The sequence below is a fragment of the Macaca fascicularis genome, chromosome 10, assembly GCF_037993035.2.
Source record: "Macaca fascicularis isolate 582-1 chromosome 10, T2T-MFA8v1.1".
Classification (NCBI taxonomy): domain Eukaryota; kingdom Metazoa; phylum Chordata; class Mammalia; order Primates; family Cercopithecidae; genus Macaca; species Macaca fascicularis.
This window is the reverse complement of record NC_088384.1, coordinates 107,999,045-108,025,962: the sequence shown is the minus strand read 5'-3', so window position 1 is coordinate 108,025,962 and position 26,918 is coordinate 107,999,045. Positions and strand designations below refer to the sequence as shown.

The window sequence follows — 26,918 nt, the reverse complement described above, 5'->3', positions numbered from 1 at the left end:
TCGGCCTCCCAAAGTGCTGGGATTACAGGCTTGAGCCACCGCGCCCGGCCTTTTTTTTTTTTTTTTTGAGACAGACTGACTCTTGCCCAGCCTGGAGTGCAGTGGCGCCATCTCTACTCACTGCAGCCTCTGCCTCCCAGGTTCCAGCGATTCTCCTGCCTCAGCCTCCCAGGTAGCTGGGATTACAGGCGTGCACCACCATGCCGACTAATATGTGTGTGTGTGTGTGTGTGTGTGTGTGTGTGTGTGTGTGTGTGTGTGTGTGTGTTTTGCGACAGAGGCTTGCTCTGTTGCCCAGGCTGGAGTGCAGTGGCGCAGTCTCGGCTCACTGCAACCTCCTCCTCCCGGGTTCAAGCAATTCTCCTGCCTCAGCCTCCTGAGTAGCTGGGACTACAGGTGTGCGCTGCCACGGCTAATTTTTGTACTTTTTGTAGAGATGGGGTTTCACCATATCAGCCAGGCTGGTCTCGAACTCCTGACCTCGTGATCTGCCCGCCTTGGCCTCCCAAAGTGCTGGGATTACAGGTGTGAGCCACCATGCCCGGCCTTAATTTTTGTATTTTTATTTTTTTTATTTTTTATTTTTTTGAGATGGAGTCTTGCTCTGTCACCCAGGCTGGAGTGCAGTGGCGTGATCTCGGCTTACTGCAAGCTCCGCCTCCCGGGTTCATGCCATTCTCCTGCCTCAGCCTCCCAAGTAGCTGGGACTACAGGCGCCCGCCACCACGCCTGGCTAATTTTTTGTATTTTTACTAGAGATGGAGTTTCACCGTGTTAGCCAGGATGGTCTCGATCTCCTGACCTTGTGATCCGCCCACCTCAGCCTCCCAAAGTGCTGGGATTACAGGCATGAGCCACCGCGCCCGGCAATTTTTGTATTTTTAGCAGAGAAGAGGTTTCAGTATGTTGGCCAGGCTGGTCAGGTGATCCACCTGCCTCGGCCTCCCAAAGTGCTGGGATTATAGGAGTGAGCCACCGTGCCTGGCCATTTCCAGATTTTTCTATCACAGTCAATGCAGTAATGAGTGTCCCTGTACATCCTTTTTTTTTTTTTTTTTTTTTTTTTTTTTGAGACGGAGTCTTGCTCTGCCACCCAGGCCGGAGTGCAGTGGCGTGATCTCTGCTCACTTCAACCTCCGCCTCCTGGGTTCAAGCAATTCTTCTGTCTCAGCCTCCCAAGCAGCTAGGACTACATGTGTGTGCCACCACGCCCGGGTAATTGTATTTTTAATAGAGATGGGGTTTCACTGTGTTGGCTAGGTTGGTCTCGAACTCCTGACCTTGTGATCATCCCGCCTCAGTCTCCCAAAGTGCTGGGATTACAGGCATAAGCCACTGCGCCTGGCCTTAAAATTCATTTTCTAAGTGCCCTTGAGTTTTTCATGCTAGCTGTCCCTCCCATCACCACCAAATGTAGAGGCTGGACTAAAAGACTGAGATTGTTTTCCAAAAATCATGGAAAAGCTATTTGCTGGACACAAATGTCAGCTTTTTCCTTTCATCTTCACTTAGTTATCAAGTTCCCCAAACTTCTAAAAATCAGTTGTTGTTATTGTTGTTGTTGTCATAAAATTCATTCTGAGAAGCAACACACACACCAAATGGTGAGTCCCAGCAATGACCTCCTCCGCGCAACGAGAGGCTTCCTAGGTTTTAGGCAGGAGTCACTCCCCAGAAAAAGTCAACATTCCTAGTTCCCTTTCTCCCTTTCCAATGAGTACACAGCAGAGGCAAACAGCTTTGACTTCAAAAAAGCAGATCAATCTGCTTCCAAACTCACAGTTCAATGCTCATAAAATCAGATCGTGAGCAAGGCGGCTCTGAGTGTCTGCACACCTTTATACTCAGCAAGACAGAAACGCACTTCAGCAATGCCTAGTGACTGGTGGGCAGCCCTGTCATCTGTGAGCTGGAAGATCAAAGGCTCAACTCCAGGAAGGGAAATGAGGAGAATTAGTGTCCCGCCAGGAGCCTCTCGCCCCACAGTAAGGATGGTGGTTCTTCTTATGATCACCAGCTATTTGGGTCTTAATTTGGGATTTCATTAAGGGAATATCCCCATTTGAATAAGGGGAATGAAGTTTGCTGTTTCTTTTGAAGTCCAGTTGTTAGAGTGAATCGTGATGCAGAACTGTCCCCTATTTGCAAAGCCCAGAGCTGGGTCCCTGGCACACAGTAAACCCGTGGTAGCTTTGGCCATGATTTTTATCATGAACATAACTTGATGGCAAAATTATCCGCATGGTTCAAATAAAAAAGAGTGATCTGATCCTGCTTTTACGGAGTGCTTTGGCAATTTCTAGAATGGAGTCTGGCACATAGAGGAGCTTAAAATCTTTCTTGTACAAATGACTCAGCTCTCCTGGATGATTTAGCATCCCCATGAGAAGCTGGCTGAGGCTCAAAGAGCTGATGTCATTTCCCTGAGGTGGGATTTGAACTCAGGTCTCCGGAGGGTTGCCCTGCCTTTATACTTTTCTCCACAAGTAAGTCCACGTGGCTGAGCCACTGAATTCACTGAAGTGTCTGTCTGTTCTAGTGTAGCCAGTACACGGAAGAGATCATTCTGCAAACATTAGCTGTAGCCAAGCTTAACCTGGTTGGAAACTCACAGACTTCGGAGCCCCACAGACTTGGGCTTCATCCGCAACCCTGACACTGTAGCTGTGTGATCCTGGAAAACTCAGTTTACTTCTCTGAGCCTCATGCTCTTCATATGCAAAGTTGATATAGTGGCATACACATTTCAGGATCCTTATGAGACTACATAAAATAACATCTGTAAAGAATCCACAATTATGGGATGCGGAGAGACAGCTGTGTCTATAGGCTCTCAAAGTAGCCAGTGGGGTAGACGGAACGGTGGCCCCCTAGAGATTGTGCACATCCTAATCCCTGGCAACTATAAATATGTTGTATTACGTGGCAAAGGGAAATTAAGGAAGCAAATAGAATTAAGGTTGTTAATCAGCTGACCTTCAAATATAGGGATTATCTTGGATGTTCTGAGCAGGCCCAATGTAATCACAAGGGTCCTGTCAGTACAAAAAGGCAGCAGAAGATTGGGAGATTGTTGTCTGTTGTTTCTCTGCTGTTATCTCTGGTATTCAGAACTATGCATGGCATATAGTTGATGCTCAATGAATATTTGTGGCGTGAATGACTGAATGAATGAATGCTATGTTAACTCAGATCATTCCTGTGACCATTTTAGAAACTAAATTTGCCAGGCATGGTGGCACACACCTGTAATCCCAGCATTTTGGGAGGCTGAGGCAGAAGGATCGATTGAGCCCAGGAGTTCGAGACAAACCTGGGCAACATGGCAAAACCCTGTCTCTACAAAAAATACAAAAATTAGCCAGGCGTGGTGGCGTGCGCTTGTAGTCCCAGCTACTTGGGAGGCTGATGTGGGAGGATGGCTTGAGTCCAGGAGGTCAAGGCTGCACTCCAGCCTAAGTGACAGAGCAAGACACTGTCTCAAAAAAACAAAAAAAAAAAAACAAAAAAAAAAACTAACTAAATTTTGGGTTAGGCAAACCAGGAAATTTTGTGTTTAAATCGAATTTGTAAAAACAATTTTATTGCGGTATAATTTACATACCATAAAATTCACCCATTTTTTGTGCACAGGTCAATGATTTTTTAAGTATATGCACCGTATGCAATTAGTTTCAAAACTCAGTTTTGGAAACATTTTCATCATCCTAATAAGGTTCCCTCATTCCTGTCCTTCCTGTTTCCACCCCCAGCCCCTGGCAACCATCAATCCACTTTATGTCTCTATGGATTTGCCTTTTCAGCCAGGCGTGGTGGCTTACGCCTGTAATCCCAGCATTTTGGGAGACCAAGGGGGGCAGATTTTTTGAACCTAGGAGTTCGAGACCAGCCCGGGCTACATGGTGAAACCCCATCTCTATGAAAAATATGAAAATTAGCCGGGCGTGGTGGCACATACCTCCAGTCCCAGCTACTGGAGTGGGCAGGTGGGGAAGCCTTGAGCTTGAAAGGTCCCGGCTGCAGTGAGCCATGATTGCACCACTGCACTGCAGCTTGGTGACAGAATGAGACCCTGTCTCAAACAAACAAACAAAAATTGCCTTTTCTGCGCATTTCATAGAATAGTGATCAGAAATATGACTAATGGCAGTGACGAGGCATTGTGATGTCTACATGCCCCTTCCCATGGAGGGCCCTATGCCATGGGAATTCGAGAAAGATGCAGTGAGCATCTTCCGTTAAGGCCAAGGCTCACAGACTGTGGGTGGAGACGGCTTACCCTGGAGACCCGGAGTTCTCAGAACTGGGGTAAAAGTCTATTTGGTCAACATAGATGGAGTGTGTATCAGGTGTTAGCAACATGTATCCAGCTCTTCCTTAGTTAGGTTAAATGTGTCTTTTCCCCCCTTATTTCCTTCCTCCCTTTCTTCCTTTTCTTCTTTCCTTCCTTTTTTTTCTTCTTTAGTGATGGAGTCTTGCTCTGTCGCCCAGGGTGGAGTGTAGTGACTCAATCTCAGCTCACTGCAACCTCCGCCTCCTGGGTTCAAGCAATTCTCCTGCTTCAGCCTCCTGACTAGCTGGGATTACAGGTGCCCGTCACCACGCCAGACTAATTTTTGTACTTTTAGTAGAGGCAGGGTTTCGCCATATTGGCCAGGCTGGTCTTGAACTCCTGACCTCTGGTGATCCGCCTGCCTCGGCCTCCCAAAGTGCTGGGATTACAGCTGTGAGGCACCGTGCCCGGCCTAATTTTTGTATTTTTTTAGTTGAGATGGGGTTTCACTATATGTAGGCCAGGCTGGTCTCGAACTCTTGACCTCGGTGATCCGCCCATCTCAGTCTCCCAACATGCTGAGATTACAGGAGTGAGCCACAGCACCCGGCTTTCTTCCTTACTTTCTTTCTCCCTTCTTTTTTCCTCCTTCTCTCCTTTCTCCCTCTTCCCTTCCCTCTCTGACTTCCTTCTTCTCTTCCTCATTTCCACCTTCCCTCCTTCCTGTTTTTCCTCCTTCCTTCTAACTCCCCTACGCTCCCAGCCCCACATAGAGGGTGAAGGGATATAACCCAGGCCCTCAGGGTACCCCCTGCTGTCCTCTCCCTGCAAGCCCCCACTTCCTGTAATCCTGCCCTACCCTCTCCCTACTAGCTGTCTTCCAGATCTGGGCATCATTATCACTTCCTCAGGAGACCTCCTTTCTCCCCCTCGACTCCCCCTCATCCCCTCACCACCTTTCACTAATCCCCTGGTTAACTCTTTAACTGTCTTCCTCCCACACGGGACTGTAGGTACCGTGGGATGGGATCAGGCTAGCCTGTCTCCTTCACCGTCGGATCCCAGAGACCTGGCCAAAGTCTTTGCACAGTCAAGTGTCCCAATAAGTATTTAGGTTTTTTGGAGGTTTTTTTTTGTTGTTTGTTTGTTTTTTACAGAGTCTCACTCTGTCACCCAGGCTGGAGGGCAGTGGCGCAATCTCGGCTCACTGAAACCTCCACCTCCTGGGTTCAAGCGATTCTCCTGCCTCAGCCTCCCCAGTACCTGGGATTACAGGCGTGTGCCATCGTATTACAGGCGTGTGCGAATTTTTGTATTTTTAGTAGAGACAGGATTTCACCATGTTGGCCAGACTGGTCTCTAACTCCTGGCCTCAGGTGATCCTCCCCCTCCCAAGGTGCTGGGATTACAGTCATGAGCCACTGCACCAGGCCTAGTGTCCCAATAAGTATTTGTTGAATGAATTATTGCTTGAATGAATGAATGGGTACACTCCCATATTCCACCAAATAATTAATTTGACTTTGTTGATGTTTTTCCTGATTTCCCCACTCTCTACCATTACTCACTTCCTGAATTCACCAGAGCTGTATCTGCTTCCTGTTGCTTTTGTAACAAATTACCACAAACGGGTGGCTTCCAACACCATACATTTATTATCTTACCAGTTGTGGAGATCAAAAGCCCAAAGGGGTCCCATGGACTACAATCAAGGCGTCGGCAGGACGTGTCCCTTGTGGAGGCTCTAGTGGGGAATTCCTTTCTTTCCCTCTTCTGGCTGTTAGAGGCTGCCTGCCTGCCCCGGCTCATGGCCCCGTCCACCTTCAGGGCCAACAATAACGGTGGAGTCTCTCAGGCCGCATCCCTCTGACACGGACTCCCCTGCCTTCCTCTCCCACGTATAAGGAACCTGGGACAAGGTTATGTTATACAGCAAGGAGGGATCGAGGTTGCAGATGGGATTAAAATTGCTAATCAACCGAATGAGATATCCTGGGTCATTTGAGTGCGCCCAGTTTAGCCACAAGAGGTGTTTGCTTTGTTTTGTTATATACCGGGGTCAGCAAATTTTTTTCCATCAAAGCCCAGAAAGTAAATATTTTAGACTTCGTGGGCTGGGCGCGGTGGCTCATACCTGTAATCCCAGCACTTCGGGAGGCCAAGGCGGGCAGATCATGATGTCAGGAGTTAAAGACCAGTCTGACCAATATGGTGAAACCTCATCTCTACTATAAATACAAAAATTAGCTGGGCATGGTGGCCCGCGCCTGTAGTCCCAGCTACTCAGGAGGCTGAGGCAGGAGAATCGCTTGAACCCGGGAGATGGAGGTTCCAGTGAGCTGAGATCCAGCCACTGGACTCCAGCCTGGGCAACAGAGCGAGACTCCGTCTCAAAAAAAAAAAAAAAAAAAAAAAAAAAGTTTAGACTTCGTGGGCCAAAAGGTAATGTCCTCAACTCCTCAAGCAACCATTCTTGCGAAAATACTGAATTGCCTTTTTTGAGACAGAGTCTCACTTTGTTGCCCAGGCTAGAGTGCAGTGGTATGATTTTGACTCACTGCAACCTTTGCCTCCTGGATTCAAGCAAGGACGTCCAGCTAATTTTTGTATTTTTAGTAGAGACAGGGTTTCTACTTGGCCATGTTGGCCAAGCTGGTCTCAAACCCCCGACCTCAAGTGATCTGCCCACTTCAGTCTCCCAAAGTGCTAGGATTACAGGTGTGAGCCACCACACCTGGCCTTGTATCCTGTTTGTTTGTTTGTTTTGAGTCAGAGTTTTGCTCTTTTTGCCCAGACTGGAGTGCAATGGCTTGATCTTGGCTCACTGCAACTTCCACCTTCTGGGTTCAAGCAATTCTCCTGCCTCAGCCTCCCGAGTTGCTGGGACTACAGGCACCCACCACCACGCCTGGCTAGTAGAGACAGTGTTTCACCGTGTTAGCCAGGATGGTCTCGATCTCCTGACCTCATGATCTGCCCGCCTCAGCCTCCCAAAGTGCTGGGATTACAGGTGTGAGCCACTGCGCCCAGCCACAAATTTTGTATTTTTAGTAGAGACGGGTTTTCACCATGTTGATCAGGCTGGTCTTGGACTCTGGACCTCAGGTGGTCTGCCCGCCTTGACCTCCCACTGTGCCTGGCCTGTATCCCTTTTTAAAATCTTACCATATATTATGAACATCTCCTTAGAATACTAAGCTATTTAACAATTCTATTTATTTTTTATTTATATTTAACTGCTCCTTAAAAATTAAGAGTAAAACATCAGGGCTACCCTATGGGCAGTGTGCCCAGAGTAGCCTGTTTATTTATTTTTAGAGACAGGGTCTTTCTCTGTTGCTCAGGTTAGAGTGCAGTAGCGTGATCACAGCTCACTGAAACCTTGAACTTCCTCAAGCAATCCTCCCACCTTAGCCTCCTGAGTAGCTAGAACTGCAGTTGCTTGTCACCATGACTGGCTAATTTTTTATTTTTATTTTTTGTAGAAACCAAGTCTTGCTATGTTGCCCAGGCTGGTTCTCAAACTCCTGGCCTCAATCAGTCTCGCCTCAGCCTCCCATGGTGCTGGGATTGCAGGTATGAGCCACCATGCCAGGCCTTAACAATTCTGTTTTTATGGTTACATAATATTCGTACCATATTGTTCAATGTTCGCCATTTAGTCTCTCTCACACTGTTTTTTTTTAGACTACTATAAATAATGTCATGCTAAATACCTTTGAACATAAATCTGTGTTCATATCTCTGAGTATTTCTGAGAATCAGTTCCCAGAACTGGAATTACTTCTAACCTAACCTTTTAGACAAAAGCCTTTGAAAAGGTCAGTGGAATGAAATGTGATTTCAGCAAAAAAGGATAAAACCCTGAATACGGAGAAGCTTATGGGGGCAAAGAATTCGTTGACAGAGGTTCTGCCTTGCCAGATAGCACCAGGTTCAAATCTTGACTGTGTCATTTACTAACTACAGCCTTGTGTATGCTCCTTCACCTGCCTGGGCCTCAGTTTTCTCTTCTGTAAAATGGGGATATCAATAGAAGCTACCTTCCTGTTTAAATGAGATCACACACATGCCTGGCCCACAGCAAGTACTCAGTAAATAATGGCGTTGATCATTATTACCGCTGCTGCTACTTATTTTTACCAAGACTCTGAGAGGAAATGGAATCTATAGTGTGTTTCACTGACTCTTACCACCTTGATTTTAACCCTAACATTTAAATTTGTTGGCCAGGCACAGTGGCTCAGCACTTTGGGAGGCCGAGGCGGGCAGATTGCCTGAGTTCAGGAGTTCGAGACCAGCCTGGGCAACATGGTGAAACCCTGTCTCTACTAAAATACAAAGTAATAATAATAATAATAATAATAATAATAGCCAGGCGTGGCAGTGTGCGCCTGTAATCCCAGCTACTTGGGAGGCTGAGGCAGGAGAATTGCTTGAACCTGGGAGGCGGAGGTTGCAGTGAGCCGAGATGGTACCACTGCACTCCAGCCTGGCAACAGAGCAAGACTCCATCTCTAAATAAATAAATAAACAAATAAATAAATAAATAAGTTGTTTTTGTTTTTGTTTTTGTTTTTTTGAGACAGGGTCTCACTCTGTCACCCAGGCTGGAGTGCAGTGGTGCAGTCTCAGCTCACTGCAACCTCTACCTCCCAGGCTCAAGTGATCCTCCCACCTCAGCCTCTGGAGTAGCTGGAACTAGAGTAGCTGGGACTTTAGGTATGTGCCACCAGGACTGGTTAGTTTAATTTATTTTTTTTAAAGTAGCCAATGACAATACCCTTGCTACTAATTCCTGGGGATCCTGCAGTGTTGATAGGCATGTTCCTTAACTGGGTTAGCCTTGTTTGTTTTGGAGTCCGGACAAGTTGCCTGACAAATTGGGAATCTGTGCCTCAGTTTCTCCATTTATTAAGTAGGAAGTCATCATGCCTGCCTTACCTGACTCATGAGGATCAGATGAAATAATTAGTTGGAAACTCAACTAAAGAAAAAAAGTCATATTTATAGCAAGAGAAATATACGTTCATTAGTGCCATGAATTTTGGAATTCAACATGTTTCCACTTAGATAATAACAGCATCTGTATCAGTAGGGGTATGCATAGCATCATCAAACACATGGATATTTCTGCAGCAAAAACTATGGATATTCACAGAAATTCTGTTGTGCCAATTCAACTCAAGTTTTGCCAGCAAATGAGTTCAGATCAGATGAGCTTTGGCTATCAAATTAGTTTTTTAAAGTTTGGTTTGCTGAGCTTGTTGGATTTAAATCACACCCTTCTAAGGGCATTATGTAGGTGACTTACTCCAGTGTGCACAGTAACCTTATGAGATGGATACTGTTATAATCCCCAGTTTACAGAGAGAGAAACTGAAGTCCAGAAAAGGTGAGTAATTTGCCCACACACACACAGCTAGTAAATGGCAGAACTGGGATCTCAACTCAGAGATCTTACACCTCTTACACCAGGGCAGTTCTTAACTGCGCACCTCATCAAGAGATCTTACGGATTTTGTGAACCTGGATAGGAAAAAAATCCTTATATTTATTTTCATTGCCTTATTACTAAAATTTAGCATTCTTTTCAATTATGAATGGAGACAAGAAGCCACAGCAACATGGGCAATACCTATGACTGTCACCCATAGGAATCCCAGGTCATTCTCACTGCAGTCGTAGCAGATAGCTTGAGACACCATTTATGTTCAGCCGCACGCTGAAGTTACAGGAACCCTCAGATCCACCGCTTGATGTTGCCATTGAATGCCTTGAAAAAGCAGCACATATATTACTATGTCACAAGGTGTTTTAAATATTTCAATAATTATAGTTTGATATAATTAATTACCTTTGTGTTTTAATTTATGCATTTAATAAAAACCACTTTGAGAAGGGATCCATGGCTTTCACCAGACTTTCAAAGTCTGGTGCCAGGCGCGGTGGCTCAAGCCTATAATCCCAACACTTTGGGAGGCTGAGGCAGGAGGATTGCTTGAGGTCAGAAGTTCAAGACCAGCCCCGGGCAACAAAATGATACCCTGTCTCTGCAAAAAAAAATTTTTAATTAGCTGGACATGGTGGTGTGCGCCTGTAGTCCCAGCTACTCAAAAAGCTGAGGCAGTAGGATCGCTTGAGCTTAGGAGATGGTGGCTGCAGTGAACTACGATTGTGACACTGCACTCTAGCCTGAGCAACACCGCGAGACCATGCCTCTAAAAAAACAAAACCTGAAAACTCCAGAGGGTCCTAGGGCCCAAAAAGGTCGAGAACACCTGACTGAGAGCTGTGTTTTTTCTTTTCCTTTAACTTTATTGAAGCATAATTGACAAATAGAAATTGTATAAATGTAAAGCATACAACATAATGATTTGAAATACACACACATTATGAAATGATTACAACAATCTAATTAATGTATCCATCGCCCCACATAGTTATCTTTGTGTGTGTTGCAGCAAGAACACTAAAGACCTACTCAGCAAATTTCAAGCACACACTGGATTATTATTAACTGTAATACCCATGCTATGCATTAGGCCTCCAGAATCCCGCGTAACTGAAACTTTGTTCGCTTTGAACATCTCTCCATTTTCCCTACTCCTCAGCCCCTGGCAAATGCTATTCTACTCTCTGCTTCCATGGGTTCGACTTCTTTGAGATTCCCCATGTAAGTGAGATCAAGCAGTATTTGTCTTTCCGTGCCTGGCTTATTTTATTCAGTATAATGTTGCAAATCGCATGAGTTTCTTCCTTTTTAAGGTTGAATAATATTCCACGGTATATGTATAAATACCAGACTTCTTTCTTTCTTTCTTTTTTCTTTTTTTTTTTGAGACAAAGTCTCACTCTATCACCCAGGCTGGAGAGATCTCAGCTCACTGTGGCCTCTGCCTCCTGGATCCAAGCGCTTCTCTTGCCTCAGCCTCCTGAGTAGCTGAGACTACAGGTGCCTGCTGTCAGGCCTGGCTAATTTTTGTGTTTTTAGTAGAGATGGGGTTTCACCATGTTGGCCAGGCTGGTCTTGAACTCCTGACCTCAAGTGATCGGCCCACCTTGGCCTCCCAAAGTGCTGGGATTACAGGTGTGAGCCACTGTGCCTGGCCAAAAAAATAAAATAAAATAAAGTTGTTTGAGTTTTATTATTGTTATTATTATTTTATTTTTATTTTGAGATGGAGTCTAGCTCTGTCACCCAGGCTGGAGTGCAGTGGTGTGATCTTGGCTCACCACAACCTCCACCTCCCAGTTCAAGCAATTCTCCTGCCTCAGCCTCCTGAGTAGCTGGGATTACAGGCGCCCGCCACCACGTGCAGCTAACTTTTGTATTTTTAGTAGGGCCATGTTTACACTGTGTTGGCCAGGCTGGTCTCGAACTCCTGACATTGTGATCCACCTACCTTGGCCTCCCAAAGTGGTGGGATTACAAGCGTGAGCCACCGCGCCCGGCCAAAAACAAAAGGTTTTAAAGGCTCAAAATCAAGAGGCTGCACAGGTGGCTGAGTGAATTGTTATGGAGATAATCAAGCAATTACCACCAATTTAGAATTTGTGTTATCTTATATCCTTCTTTATTTTTCAGACAGTGTCTCTGTCACACAGGCTGGAATGCAGTGGCACGATCATAGCTCACTTGCAGCCTCAACCTCCCAGGCTCAAGCCATCTTCCATCTCAGTCTCCTGAGGAGCTGGGACTACAGGCATGCACCACCGTGCCTGGCTAATTAAAAAAATTTTTGTTTTGTAGAGATGGGGGTCTCACTATGTTGCCTAGCCTGATCTCAAACTCCTTAGCTCAAGTAATCCTCCTGCCTTGGCCTCTCAAAGTGCTGGGATTACAGGTATGAGCAAATGCACCATATTCTTTATTTTTTTTTAGAGATGGGCAACTATGTTGCCCAGGTTAGTCTTGATCTCCTGGGCTCAAGTAATCTTCCTGCCTCAGACTCTCAAGTAGCTGGAACTATAGGCGTGCACCACTATGCCTGGCCTGGCTATTCTTTTTTTTTTTTTTTTTAATCTCTGTAAACTGTCTTAATTTTTTTTTTTTTAAAGGAGGCATTGGCCAGGCACAGTGGCTCATGCCTGTGATCCCAGCACTCTGGGGAGGGCAAGGTGGGTGAATTGAGTTCAGGAGTTCAAGACCAACCTGGGCAACATGGCGAAATGCCCTCTCTACCAAGAATACAAAAAGTTAGCCAGGCATGTTGGCATGCGCCTGTGTCCCAGCAATGCGGGAGGCTGAGGTGGGAGGATTGCTTGACCTTGGGAGGCAGAGGTTGCAGTGAACCAAGACCATGCCACTGCACTCCAACGTGGGTGACAGAGTGAGTTCCTGTCTCAGAAAGAAAGAAAGAAGAGAGGAAGGAAGGAAGGAGGGAAGGAGGGAAGGAGGGAAGGAGGGAGGGAGGGAAGGAAGGAAGGAAGGAAGGAAGGAAGGAAGGAAGGAAAAGGAAAGGAAGGAAAGAATAGGAGGCATATGCAAAAATGATGGACAGATAAATAATAAAACATGCCAAACCTTTATCCTGGTTCATTCTACTTTCCACACACCACATTCCTTGCAATTCACTTGCCCCCATTTTAGAGATGAGAAAACTGAGGCTCAGCATGGACGCATAGGTTGCTTATCTGAAGTCAGCTAGTGTGCCAATGTTTGAGCTGGAACATAAAAGTTCTGTCCTTTTACTTAATGTAAATACTAAGAAAGGACAATGTCTTTCATGAAATGAACGCGTTGACTCATTCTAACTGTCTAAGTTTTATAAATACCAATGCTATAAATTGTGGCGATCAGTGGGGCCCAAAAAAGTCTCCAGCTTTCTCAAGTCACACAGCAAATTGGTGTATGAAGATGGACCTTGGGGTGCTCTTTTACTGTCCTCCGTGACTCTTGGATCTACCTTCTGGACTCTTGGATCTGTTTTCTGAGTTATCCTTCTCTCATGAAAGGCAGCTCATGTTTGCAGCCGAAGTAGTTTGCAAGTTGCTTCCTCTCTATAAAAGTTTGAGGGCTTAAAGAACTTTTTTATTTTTTTTCTTTGAGACAGAGTCTCACTCTGTTGCCCAGGCTGGAGTGCAGTGGCACGGTCTTGGCTCACTTCAACCTCTGCCTCCTGAGTTCAAGCGATTCTCCTTGCCTCAGCCTCCTGAGTAGCTGGGATTACAGGCATGAGCCACCACGCCCAGCTAATTCTGTTTGTTGTTTTTTATTTTTTATTTTTTGTTTGTTTGTTTGTTTTGAGACAGAGTTTCACTCTTGTCGCTGAAGCTGGAGTGCAGTAGCACTCACTGCTCACTGCATCTTCCGCCTACCGGGTTCAAGTGATTCTTCTGCCTCAGCCTCCTGAGCAGCTGGGATTACAGGAATGCACACCAAGCCTGGCTAATTTTTTTATTTTTAGTAGAGACAGGGTTTCACCATGTTGGCCAGTCTGGTCTCGAACTCCTGACCTCAGGTGATCCACCCACCTTGGCCTCCCAAAGTGCTGGGATTACAAGTATGAGCCACCTTGTCTGGCCAACCTATAGATATTTAATTTCTTCTTTCTTCCAATAATCATGGACTAAGATGAATACAAACCTGTGTTTTCACCCCTGGGTGGGTCTTATGGAGGATCGATTGGAAATACCTCCTTACAAATTTCATGGTCTTTTGTTTTGCTACCAAAAGTCTTGCCTGACAGTGTCTATGTGATATAAGCATAACTAATTAAAAGGTAGATTTACTTAGGCGACCGTTTGTTTGGATTACATGACAAATGGTTGACTGATAATTTGGCCCTAAATTGACTAGATGGTTGGATTGGGATTTTTTTTTTTTCTTATTGAATTGACAAGTTGTTTTGGAGGCATGTGGACACCATCTGACCGCTCCATCTCATGGGGGGATATTTAGCTAATGCCAGGCTTTCCAGATGTCAGTGAAAATACGTGCTCCAACGTGTATGCAGACTGCTCTGCCATCTAAAGAGAGACATTTGGAACTGATATTGGCATTTTAAATATATGCTCTAAATTCATTCTAATCATTACATTTTTAACTTAAAAATGGATCCTTATTAGGTTTTTTTCTCATCTTAAACAGAGTCAGGCTTGGTGGAAAAAAGTACTTTTGGTGAAAGAGTCCAGACATGCACAACACAGAGACTGGAGATCTCTCAGTCTGCCTCTCGGATCGTCAGTTTCCAGTGAGTTACCATCGTTTATTTAAATGCTTTACACTGTGATCCATTGAAACCATTCCCGCAGCGGAGGAAAAAAACAAACAAAACAAAACCCTTATTTAAACAAAACTAGATCCCTAGTATGTGTTAAAGATGGTTATTTCAGCCAGGCACAGTGGCTCACGCTTGTAATCCCAGCACTTTAGGAGGCCGAGGCGGGCGCATCACGAGGTCAAGAGATTGAGACCATCCTGGCCAACATAGTGAAAACCTGTCTGTACTAAAAAATACAAAAAATTAGCTGGGTGTGGTGGCACGTGCCTGTAGTCCCAGCTACTCAGGAGGCTGAGGCAGGAGAATCGCTTGCCAACTGGAAGGCTAGGTTGCAGTGAGCCAAGATCGCGCCACTGCACTCCAGCCTGGGCAACAAGAAGAGCCAAACTCCGTCTCAAAAAAAAAAAAAAAAAGATGGTTATTTCAAGGTGGGATTATGGGTGATTATTTTTCTATTTCCTGTTGTTTATATCTGCACTTTCTCCAACAACATGTGACTTATATATTTTTAAGTTATAAAGAAAATAAAACGGCTGGGCGCGGTGGCTCAAGCCTGTAATCCCAGCACTTTGGGAGGCCGAGACGGGCGGATCACAAGGTCAGGAGATCGAGACCATCGTGGCTAACGTGGTGAAACCCCGTCTCTACTAAAAAATACAAAAAACTAGCCGGGCTAGGTGGCGGGCGCCTGTAGTCCCAGCTACTTGGGAGGCTGAGGCAGGAGAATGGCGTGAACCCGGGAGGCGGAGCTTGCAGTGAGCTGAGATCCGGCCACTGCACTCCAGCCTGGGCGACAGAGCGAGACTCCGTCTCAAAAAAAAAAAAAAAAAAAAAAAAGAAAGTAAAACGGTTCAAGTAGCCAATTTATTTCATTATATGCATGAATTTGTTGTGGTTTGTATGTGAACCAACTGACCATAAGTGGCCAGCAAACTGCAGTGGTAAAATGTACACACTCAGCTTCTAGTCTCACCTCCATGAGGTTTCTTGTTTTTCTTCTTCTTCTTCGTTTTAATGGCATACTTTCTGGGAGATCTTAGCGTGTCAAAATCCTGTTTAAAAAACTGACAATTAATCCAGAGACCAAGGAAAGCAAACTCTGTGTAATCTATCACCTTCCCCAGAACAACAAACACCATTTTGACATGGTAGCTGCCCCCCGAAGATGTCAGTTCAATAAACATGCTATGAAGGCAAGATTTGAAGGGTTAGCTCAGGTTTCCACTCATTTGTTAATTTCTTTTTTTTTTTTTGAGACGGAGTCTCGCTCTGCCGCCCAGGCTGGAGTGCAGTGGCCGGATCTCAGCTCACTGCAAGCTCCGCCTCCCGGGTTCACACCATTCTCCTGCCTCAGCCTCCCGAGTAGTTGGGACTACAGGCGCCCGCCACCGCGCCCGGCTAGTTTTTTGTATTTTTTAGTAGAGACGGGGTTTCACCGTGTTAGCCAGGATGGTCTCGATCTCCTGACCTCGTGATCCGCCCGTCTCGGCCTCCCAAAGTGCTGGGATTACAGGCTTGAGCCACCGCGCCCGGCCTCATTTGTTAATTTCTGATGGCTTATGTTCCAAATTAATAATAGCAACAGATATAATTTATTTTATTTCTTTTCATTTTTTAGAGATGGGGTCTTGCCATGTTGCCCAGTGTGATCATAGCGCATTGCAGCCTCAAACTCCTGGGCTCAAGCAATCCTCCAGTGTAGCTGAGACTGCAGGCATGCACCACCGTGCCCAGGCAGATCTAATTTTTTGAAAGCTTGCTCTATTACAGGCACCTGTTAAAGCATGTTTCCTGCAGGCCCAATCTCACTTTACACTCATAATTATGAGATGAGGTTGTAGCTCCGCCACTTCCTGGCTGTGGGACTTTAGATAAGTTACTTCAGCTCTCTGAGCCTGTCTCCTCACCTTTAAAATGGGGACAAGCATAGTATTATCTTTTTTTTTTTTTTTTTTTTTTTTTTTTTTTTTAAAGACAGAGTCTCGCTGGGCGCGGTGGCTCACGCCTATAATCCCAGCACTTTGGGAGGCTGAGGCAGGAGGATCACAAGGTCAGGAGTTCGAGATCAGCCTAGTCAACATAGTGAAACCCCGTCTCTACTAAAAAAAATACAAAAATTAGCCAGGTGTGGTGGCACGCACCTATAGTCCCAGCTACTTGGGAGGCTGAGGCGGGAGAATTGCTTGAATCCAGGAGGCGGAGGTTGCAGAAAGCTGAGACCACACCATTGCACTCCAGCCTGTGAGACAGAGTGACACTCCATCCCCACCCCCCACCCACCCCCAAAAGAAAGACAAAGTCTCGCTCTGTCACCCAGGCTGGTGTGCAGTGGTGCCATCTCAGCTCACTGCAACCTCCGCCTCCTGGATTCAAGCAATTCTCTTGCCTCAGTCTCCTGAGTAGCTGGGATTACAGGCACATGCCACCACGCCCGGCTAATTCATTGATTTTTTTTTTTTTTAATTCTACAGAGAAAAGTGTAGACGTGCATTCTGTGAATTTTTATGCGTTTAGAAATGGCATTGTTACATTATGTCATGCTATCTTGATTGACAGAACCGCCCCGCCAGCCCACTGAAACCAGATAAGGAGATAGGTCACACATTTAGATTTTTAATTAATATAGCTCTTCTTGCTAATGTTTAATTCCACCCACCTGCATCAGCACTTGACTCCAACTTTCAATTTTTTAAAAATTGAAAGTGATTAATTTTATTGTCAGCTCCCATAGCCATGGATTCTTTTCTCCATGGATGAGTTTGGGTGAGTATGAGAATGGGATCTATCTTAAAAGCTTTTTGGAATTTTTGTTGTTTCAAAATACTGTTTGAATTTTGGAATTTGAGTCAGTTCCAGATAACCGTGAATCCCAGATCTGAGTGACAAGCTGCCGTGGTTTGATTCTATGCTAAGGTATTTCACTGTGTAGAAGGCTGCAAAACATTGCATCCATGCACTTTGGTTCTTCAGGAATTCCTTCATCAAAAATAAAACGAATCCAGCGTCTGCTACTGTGACATGCGTTTGTGGCCAACAGTGTCTTCTAGATTCCAGTACTAAGTTTCAGAGGGCAATCAGGAAGCTGATTTCTGATCAGAGAGGGGTGAGGAGCTGGCTAGGGGAATATAACTATGGTCATTTACTATCTGAACTCATCTTCTTTATATATGACTGCACCAGGAAGTTAACTATTCACATTGGAAATAATACAGTGAAATTTGATCACTGAACTAACAGAAATGGTTTAACTGGTTAATCAGCTTCTTTCCTTATCTTCAAAGTCACCTTCTCTCTTCCATTTTGGAAAGTAAACAGAGTACTTATAAGAAGTTGGGCGGGCCCGTCGGGTCATTCTAATATCTCTGTTTTGATAGAATCACCGGGAGGGCAAAATGAAGGAAGAAGAAGACAATAGCCACCTCATCCTATCACAGGGAGATCAAGGAAGCCATTTGACCCTGTCTTCAGATGCAGGGTCTAAAACGTGGACTTTTGACATTCTCTCTACATGAGGTCATCCTCAGAGTCACAGAGAAAACACTGGTAAGAAGATGGGAAGATGACATTCCTCATGCCCTTTTTTTTTCTCCTCAAAATATTCCTGTTATCTTCTATTTACCCTCATTTATAATACAGATGACTATATTAAGTACAAACAGAACTTCATGCTTGTTCTTAGCTCCTGAGTGTTCTGTGTTCTATTTTCACTTTTTATGATGAAAATTCTCAAGCATGTAGAAAAGCACAGACAGCAGTTTCTATCTCTATGCGTGCACCCATTGCCTGGATAGGATCATGGTTCACATGCTGCCGTATTTGCTTCATCCATCATTGATTTTTCCCTTGAAGATTTCACATTACAGACTTTGGGAATGTTTGTCACTAGATCTCTCAGGCTGCATCTCCAAAACAATAGGGAGGACTTTTTTAAACAACCACATTTTTCCCAGAAATATCTTTTACAGCTGGTTTATTCAAAGCAGGATCTAATCAAGGCCCATACGTTACATGTGGTTGTTTGTGGTTGTTATATGTCCTATGTGTCTCTCTCCTTTCTTTCTTTTTTTTTTTTTTTGAGACGGAGTTTTGCTCTTGTTGCCCAGCCTGGAGTGCAATGGCGTGATCTCAGCTCACCACAACCTCCACCTCCCAGGTTCAAGCGATTCTCCTGCCTCAGCCTCCTGAGTAGCTGGGATTACAGGCATGTGCCACCACATCCGGCTAATTTTTGTATATTTAGTAGAGATAGGGTTTCTCCATGTTGGTCAGGCTGGTCTCGAACTCCGAACCTCAGGTGATCCACCTGGCTTGGCCTCTCAAAGTGCTGGGATTACAGGCATGAGCCACTGCACCTGGCTCTCCTGTGCCTCTTTTAAAATCTAGACCAGGCGGGGTGTAGTGGCTCATGCCCGTAATCCCAGTACTTTGGGAGGCCAAGACGAGAGGATCACCTGAGGTCAGGAGTTTGAGATCAGCCTGGCCAACATAGTGAAACCCCGTCTCTACTAAAAATACAAAAATTAGCCGGGCATGGTGAGCACACCTGTAGCCCCAGCTACACAGTAGGCTGAGGCAGGAGAATTTCTTGAACCTGGAAGGCAGAGGTTGCAATGAGCCAAGGCCACGCCACCGCACTCCAGCCTGGGTGACAGAGCGAGACTCTGTCTCAAAAGATAATAATAAATAAAAATAAAATCTAGACCAGCTCTCCCTGCCACCCTGCTTTTTTTTTTTATGACATTAACTTTTTTTTTTGAGACAGGGTCTCTCTCTGTGCCCAGACTGGAGTGCAGCAGTGTGATCACAGCCCACTGCAGCCTCTACCTCCTGGGCTCAAGCAATCCTCCCACCTCAGACTCCCAAGTAGCTGGGACCACAGGCGTGTGCCACCATGCCTGGCTTTTTTTTAATTATTAATTTTTTATTTATTTATAATTTTTAATATTATATATTATGTAGTATATACTATATACTATATTATATATAGTATATAGTATATATTATCAAAAATTATGTTTTTTATAATTTTTAATTAATTTTAATTAATAGAGATGGGGTTTTGCCATGTTGTCCAGGCTGATCTTGAACTTCTGGGCTTAAGCAATTCTCCTGCCTCAGCCTTGCAAAGCACTGGGATTACAAGTATAAACTACCTTGCCTGGCTGGAATTCTGTGACACAATAAGGAAAAACTTCAAAAACATTATACTAAATTAAGGAAGCCAGACAGGGGTCTCACTATATTGCCCAGGCTTGTCTTGAACTCCTGGACCCAAGCAATCCTCCTGCTTTGGTCTCCCACAGTGCTGGGATTTTAGGCATAAGCCACAGTGCTTGGCCTGACGTTAACTTTTTGAAGAGCTTAGACCAGTTGCTCTGTACAATATTTCATCATCAGGAAGATTTTGTACAATTTTAAAAGTGGGTCTCATCACTGGACCACAGTGTACAGCACAAATGAATTAATGTTTCTTAAAACTATCTTTGGCTGGCCAGGCATGGTGGCTCAGGCTTGCAATCCTAGCACTTTGGGAGGCCAAGGCAGGCAGATCACTTGAGGTCAGGAGTTCGAGACCAGTCTGGCCAACATGGTGAAATCCTGTCTCTACTAAAAATCCAAAACTTAGCTGGGCATGGTGGTTCCTGCTGTAATCCCAGCTACTCCTCGGGAGGCTGTGGCACGAGAATCACTTGAACCCGGGAGGTGGAGGTTGCAGTGACCCAAGGTTGTGCCACTGCACTCCAGCCTGGTCAACAGACTGAGACTCCATTCAAAACAAACAAACAAACAAAACTATCTTTGACTAGCACAATTACGTTACTTTTTTTTTTAGAGTTTTTTTGGTTTTCTTTTTTTGCCTTTTTTGGGGGTTTGTTAAAAGTTATGATTGAAAACTGTACACATTTAGCATATCACACAGTTTTGATAATATATCACACAGAATATCTCCTTTAAAATTTTTTAATATCTCAAGAAATGGAAGTACTGGGCCTCCTGTGTTCCCGATAGCCACTGATTATATATACTCAAAAGTAACCGTGATCAGCCTGGGCAACAAAGCAAGACTCAATCTCTACAAAAAATGAAATAAAATAAATTAGCCAGGCATGGTGGTGCACGCTTGTAATCCCAGCATTTGGGATGCTGAGGCAGGAGGATCACTTAAGCATAGGAGTTCAAGGCTACAGCGAGCTATGATTATGCTACTTCAGCCTGAGCAACAGAACAAGATCCCGTCTCTGAAAAAAAAAAAAGTATCTTGCGGTTCATGTTCTCTGTAATCATCATTAGATGTCTGCCACTCCCAAATCCATTCTTCATTTCCATTCCTGTAATATAGTCATTATTGCAGCCAGAGCCCGCTGCCCTCGGGCATGTTGCTTGCAATATGAATTTGTTTCCAAGGCCGCCTAGCTGTTTCAGCCAGGGTTCTCCAAATCTGCACATGTACCTTCCTAAGGCTATGACAATCATTTCCTGGAGATTAAGCTGAATTATTTGGCCAGTAGCTCATGGCTCTTTTTTCCCTTGTCACCTTAATTTCATGCCAACCTTTTGTGGGATGGTGAGTTTTCCTCCTTCAATACAAAAGCCCTCTGCTTGCCAGGGGTTTCGATTTTAATCTGTGTTGACTGGGAGGATTATTTGATTTGAAGAGATCAGCTGAGCTGCCCCACACTGGAAGACCTGCCTGACCAGCCTGCACAATTATGAGATATATAGGTGGTTGTATGAAGCCATTAAGTGTTGAGGTGATTTGTTATGCAGGAAACAAAGCTCTTTCTCTCTCTCTCTTTTTTTTTTTTGAGACAGGGTCACACTCTGTCACCCAGGGTGGAGTACAAAGGTGCAATCACAGCTTACAATAGCCTCAAACACTTGGACTCAAGCGATCCTCCCACCTTAGCCTCCCAAGTAGCTGGAACTATAGGGGCACACCACCATTCCTGGCTAATTTTTATTTTTTTATTTTTTTGCAGAGAGAGTCTCACTATGTTACTCAGACTGGTCTCAAACTCCTGACCTCACCTGTCCTCTTGCCTTAGCCTCCCAATGTGCTAAGATTACAGGCGTAAGCCGCCATGCTGGGGCCAAGGGGAAGCTCCCCCTATAGGCAGAATTGGGCTTACTATTTTTTTTTTAAATTTTATGTATTTATTTATTTATTTATTTATTTATTTTTTGAGACAGAGTTTCGCTCTCATTACCCAGGCTGGAGTGCAATGGCATGATCTTGGCTCACCACAACCTCTGTCTCCTGGGTTCAAGTGATTATCCTGCCTCAGCCTCCCGCGTAGTTGGAATTACAGGCATGCACCGCCACGCCCGTCTAATTTTGCATTTTTAGTAGAAACAGGGTTTCACTATGTTGGTCAGGCTGGTCTTGAACTCCTGACCTCAGGTAATCCACCCGTCTCAGCCTCCCAAAGTTACAGGCATGAGCCACTGCGCTCGTCAGGCTTTCTAATCAGCACTCCCCACTTCTCCTATTGCAGAGAAGGAAGCAGATGCCCTACGGGGCCCATGTATAGTCACCCAACAAAATGTACTGGACAGCTGCCATGCACCAGCCATTGGAGTAAGCACAGATACAGCCCCTGACTTTGAGTGTTCGAATAGAGGAGATGGTAGTAGTCAAGTAGACAGATATTAATCATTCAGTAAATAATGCTCGAGCTCTGCCATGTGCTAGATACTATTCTAGATACTATTCTAGACAGGAGATAGAGCAATGAATGAAGAAAGCCCCTAATCTCATGGTGCTCACATGGGGTGGGGGCCGGGGGGCGGTAAGGGAAAGGAGACAGATAATCAACAAAATAATCTAAGTAAAATGTATAATGTGTTAGATACTGGGAAATGCTATGGATTTTTTTTTTAAAGTAGAGAGAGGAACCAATGCTGATGGGTAAGGATTGCCATTTTATATCCAGAGGTCAGTGAAGGTCACAGAGAAGGTGATTTTTATTTATTTTTATTTTTTATTATTATTATGTTTTTTAGACTTGAGTCTCACTCTATTGCCCAGGCTGGAGTGTAGTGGCATGATCTCAGCTCGCTGCAACCTCTGCCTCCTGTGTTCAAGCAATTATCCTGCCTCAGCCTCTCGAGTAGCTGGGATTACGGGTGCTTGCCACCACGCCCAGTTAATTGTTGTACTGTTAGTAGAGACAGGGTTTCCCCATGTTAACCAGGCTAGTCTTGAACTCCTGACCTCAAGTGATCTGCCCACCTTGGCCTCCCAAAGTGCTGAGATCACAGGCATGAGCCACCACGCCCCACTGAAGGTGATCTGAAGGAAGGACAGAGCAAGGGAGGAGGGGGGGCATGGAATATGGGGGAAGTGCCCCAGACCGAGGGCACAGCCAGTGCCAAGGTCCAAAGGTAGAGCCTCCTGGGGGACTCGTGGAGCAGCGAGGAGGCTGGTGTGGCTGGAGGAGCCAGCCAGGGGGAGAAAGTAGTGGAGCTGTGGTCAGGAGTCAAGGGAGGCAGAGATCGTGGGGATTCAGGCGTCACCTGAGAGTGCACGTGAGCTACGTTGTCCAGCCTACACTTCCATGACATCACTCAGCCTGCTGTGTGGAGAACAGGGCATGGGGCAGGAGGCAGCTGAGGAGTTAGCATCACGTCCAGATTTGGACCAGGATGGGAGCAGTGGGGATGGAGAGAAGGGTCCTGATTCCGAATCTGTTTCAAAGGTGAAGATGGATGGCTGGGTTGGATGGGAAAGCAGAGAAATTGAAAAGTCAAAGAAATCTCCTGGTTTTTTGTTTATTTGTTTGTCCGTTGTTTTGCCAGTGGTGGGATAGAGTTGTCAGGAGCCAAGCAGGTGAATCTTGTAGGAATGCAGATTTGAGGTTGACCGGGAGTTCGGTAGGGGTTTTTTGTTTGTTCGTTTGTTTCGAAATGGAGTCTCCTGTGTCACCCATGCTGGAGTGCAGTGGTGCAATCTCAGCTCACTGCCACCTCCACCTCCTGGGTCCAAGAAATTCTTCTGCCTCAGCTGCTGAGTAGCTGGGACTCCAGGCACGTGCCACCACAGCTGGCTGGCTTATTTATTTATTTAGATGGAGTCTTGCTCTATTGCCCAGGCTGGAGTGCAATGGCACGATCTCAGCTCACTGCAACCTCCGACTCCGGGGTTCAAGTGATTCTCCTGCCTCAGCCTCCCGAGTAGCTGGGATTACAGGTGCCCGCCAGTATACCCGGCTAATTTTTGTGTTCTCAGTAGAGACAGAGTTTCACCATGTTACTCAGGCTGGTCTTGAACTCCTGACCTCATGTGATCCACCCGCCTCGGCCTCCCAAAGTGCTGGGATTACAGGTGTGAGCCACCGTACCCAGCCTTATTATTTCTTCTTCTTTTTTTTTTTTTTTTTTTTTTTTTTGAGATGGAGTCTGGCTCTGTCGCCCAGGCTGGAGTGCAATGGCTCCGCCTCCTGGGTTCACGCCATTCTCCTGCCTCAGCCTCCCGAGTAGCTGGGACTACAGGTGCCCACCATCACGCCCGGCTAATTTTTGTATTTTTAGTAGAGACGGGGTTTCGCCATGTTGGCCAGGATGATCTCAATCTCCTGACCTCGTGATCCACCCGCCTCGGCCTCCCAAAGTGCTGGGATTACAGGCGTGAGCCACTGCGCCCAGCCTTATGATTTGTTTTCTAATACATTGGTAGGAAAGACAATCAGACTTTAAGAAAATGGATCAACTCAGGAGAAAACAAAGGCAAGAGCTGAGAGACTAAGCCTGGGGTAAGAGGCTAGTGAGATGGCAGGAGAAGGGCAAGGAGCTGAGACTGAATCTCCCGTCCTTCTTTTCTCTTGCTCCCAACCTCACTCTTCCTGCTTTCCTTGGTCTCCCCAGCATCACCTGCCACCCCGTTCATTTCCATGGCCAAACCACCCCTGGGGAAAATACACAGGAACACAAGCTCTGCCTCACAGCCATAATACAATGAAAAGCTAAAACAACCACAGTTCCCATTTATTGAGAATTCTCCTGGAAGTACAATACACACACACACACACACACATCTATATATAAATACACACACATATCTATATATAAATACACACACAGAAATACAATTACATGTGCAATATATACATTTGCAACATGTATATACACATGTATATCCTTAAAACAACCCTGTGAGGTGGGTTCTACTATTAGCCCCATTTTAGAAATGAGGACATCAGGTACAGAAAGGTTAAGGAACTTGCCCAAGGCCAAGGTGGGGGAGGCTTGGGTTTAGACCCAGACAATCATGTTCTAGATTCTACCTGCTTAACCACGATGCGATATGTCGGAAGGGTTTTAGATGGGTGAGGAACATCCTTAGAAAGCATTCTAAACAAGTGCCCATTTGATTTAGGATATGTATGCATCTGGGACTATCTCAAGGCACAAGTTCTTCTGATTTCATAGTTTTTCAAATACCAAAAAACATTGCACCAACAAAAATGTTGGTATGGTAGTTTTCAAAAAATAGTGCCTTATTAAAAGGGATATTAAAGCCTCAAAAAGTGGCTTTTCAGTGAGTAATGGCTAATGACAAATAAATTTTAAAAGGAAATGAGGGTGGCTGTTTGAGTAAATACAGTCCTAGACAAGGGGTGTGTCGAGAGAAGGATTGGAATTCCACAGAAGTCTTTTCAACGTGGCTGTACAAGAAAAGGAGTCCTTAGCCTGCTATTTTATGTTTGATCATGTCCTCTTGTTAATAAACTTGCTCTGCTCCTATTTGGCAAGCTCCTGGCTATGCTGTAAAAAGCCATTGTCCCCAGAACGTATTTAAATTTCAAATGCATGCCTAATAAAACCGAGCCCAGTGCTGGTTAAATTCTCTGCATAACTCAAGGGGTTATTTCATTTCACTCCTGCTCTCAGGAGTTCTGCAATTGGGTTTTGTCCACCAGCCCCTGCCCCCCAGCCTGTCTTTCTTTCTCTCTGCAATCTGCTAGTGGCAATTAGCCTCAAAGATATACCTTTGTGCTCTGGTTTGGTTTAAAAAGGCATTAATCTTGGTTATAGGGAGAATACTCTATGCTAATGTGTGTTTTATTTTCAGCAAGTCTTATTGATCTGCACTTTCAATTCTTCCTTATTAATGTCCAGCAGCCCAACTTTTAAAGGGTCAAATTTCAAAGAGACTACATCCTCTCCTTGGGAAGTACTCCCCCCTCATATTTCTGGAAATGCAAGTAGAATATCTGGCCCCTAATCTGTATGCATGGATTGAGTCATAGAAGGCTAGAGGGTGCTGGATCCAGCCCTGGAAGCTAAGGATATCCAAAGGAGAATTTCTTAAAGTCGTCACTGAACTTTTATAGAATGCCAAGAAAAAAAGAAAAAGAAATCACCTCTGAATTTGCAAATGTCTCTCTTTTGTTTTGGGACTATCTAAACATAAGTTTTCACAGTTGCCTACTCCAAATGGTTTTCTCCTGCTATTTGTGGAAATTCCAAAGTTAGCCATTAGTCATTAATGGCTATTGTTGATGACAGTAATAAAAACTGAAGAACAAAAAGATGATTCCAACCTCTAAACTTAAATTTTTAAAATAAATTTCTTATTTTGGAGTAATTTTAATTTTACCAGAAAGTTACAAAGACATTGTATTAAGAGTTCACACATACTCTCTACTCAATTTCCCCAGATTTTGACATCTTACATACCATGGTAACTGAGAAATTAACACTAATAAAATACCGTTAACGACCTCTATACTTTATTTGGATTTTACTAATTTTTCCCACTAATGTCTTGTTCCTGTTCTAGGCTAAGATGCTACATTGCATTTTTAGTGGTTTTCTTTTTTCAAATCTTATTTTGGTTTTATTTCTGTTGACCTCCCCAGGATACCCCTCCCTTCTTCCCGCCTTTTTTTGGCCATTCAATAAAAAAATCTCAGAAACGTTGGCCGGGCGCTGTGGCTCATGCCTGTAATTCCAGCACTTTGGGAAGCCAAGTCAGGCGGCTTGCTTGAAGCCGGGGTTCCAGACCAGCCTGGCCAACATGGTGAAACCCTGTCTCTACTAAAAATACAAAAATTAACCGGGCGTGGTGGTGCATGCCTGTAATCCCAGCTACTCGGGAGGTTGAGGCACAAGAATCACTTGAACCCGGGAGGCAGAGGTTGCAGTGATCCGAGATTGCACTGCTGCACTCCAACCTGGGCAACAGAGTGAAACTGTCTCCAAAACAAAAAAAAAGCCTCTTAAATAAAACCTTATTGTAAATTAATATGTATGTATTCTAGAAGATGTTGGACAATGTAAATAAACAATAAAAATCGCTCAATGATGGCTCACGCCTGTAATGCCAGCACTTTGGGAGGCTGAGGTAGGTGGATGGCCTGAGGTCAGGAGTTTGAGACCAGCCTGGCCAACATAGTGAAACCCCATCACTACTAAAA

The 26,918-nt window shown here is 44.9% G+C and overlaps 1 long non-coding RNA gene across 2 annotated transcripts; it reads left to right on the top strand.

The window, feature by feature from the left end:
* Positions 1 to 1,715: 1,715 nt before the first annotated feature.
* LOC123567300 (uncharacterized) lies at positions 1,716 to 18,155 on the top strand. 2 transcript variants are annotated; one of them, XR_010578734.1, is made up of 4 exons: positions 1,716 to 1,985; positions 7,759 to 7,849; positions 14,367 to 14,469; positions 17,874 to 17,905. It is a non-coding gene; the product is annotated as an uncharacterized lncRNA (long non-coding RNA). The 2 variants fall into 2 exon arrangements; XR_006690223.3 differs by lacking the exon at positions 7,759 to 7,849 and having other exon boundaries at positions 17,874 to 18,155.
* The last annotated feature ends 8,763 nt before the right edge of the window (positions 18,156 to 26,918 follow it).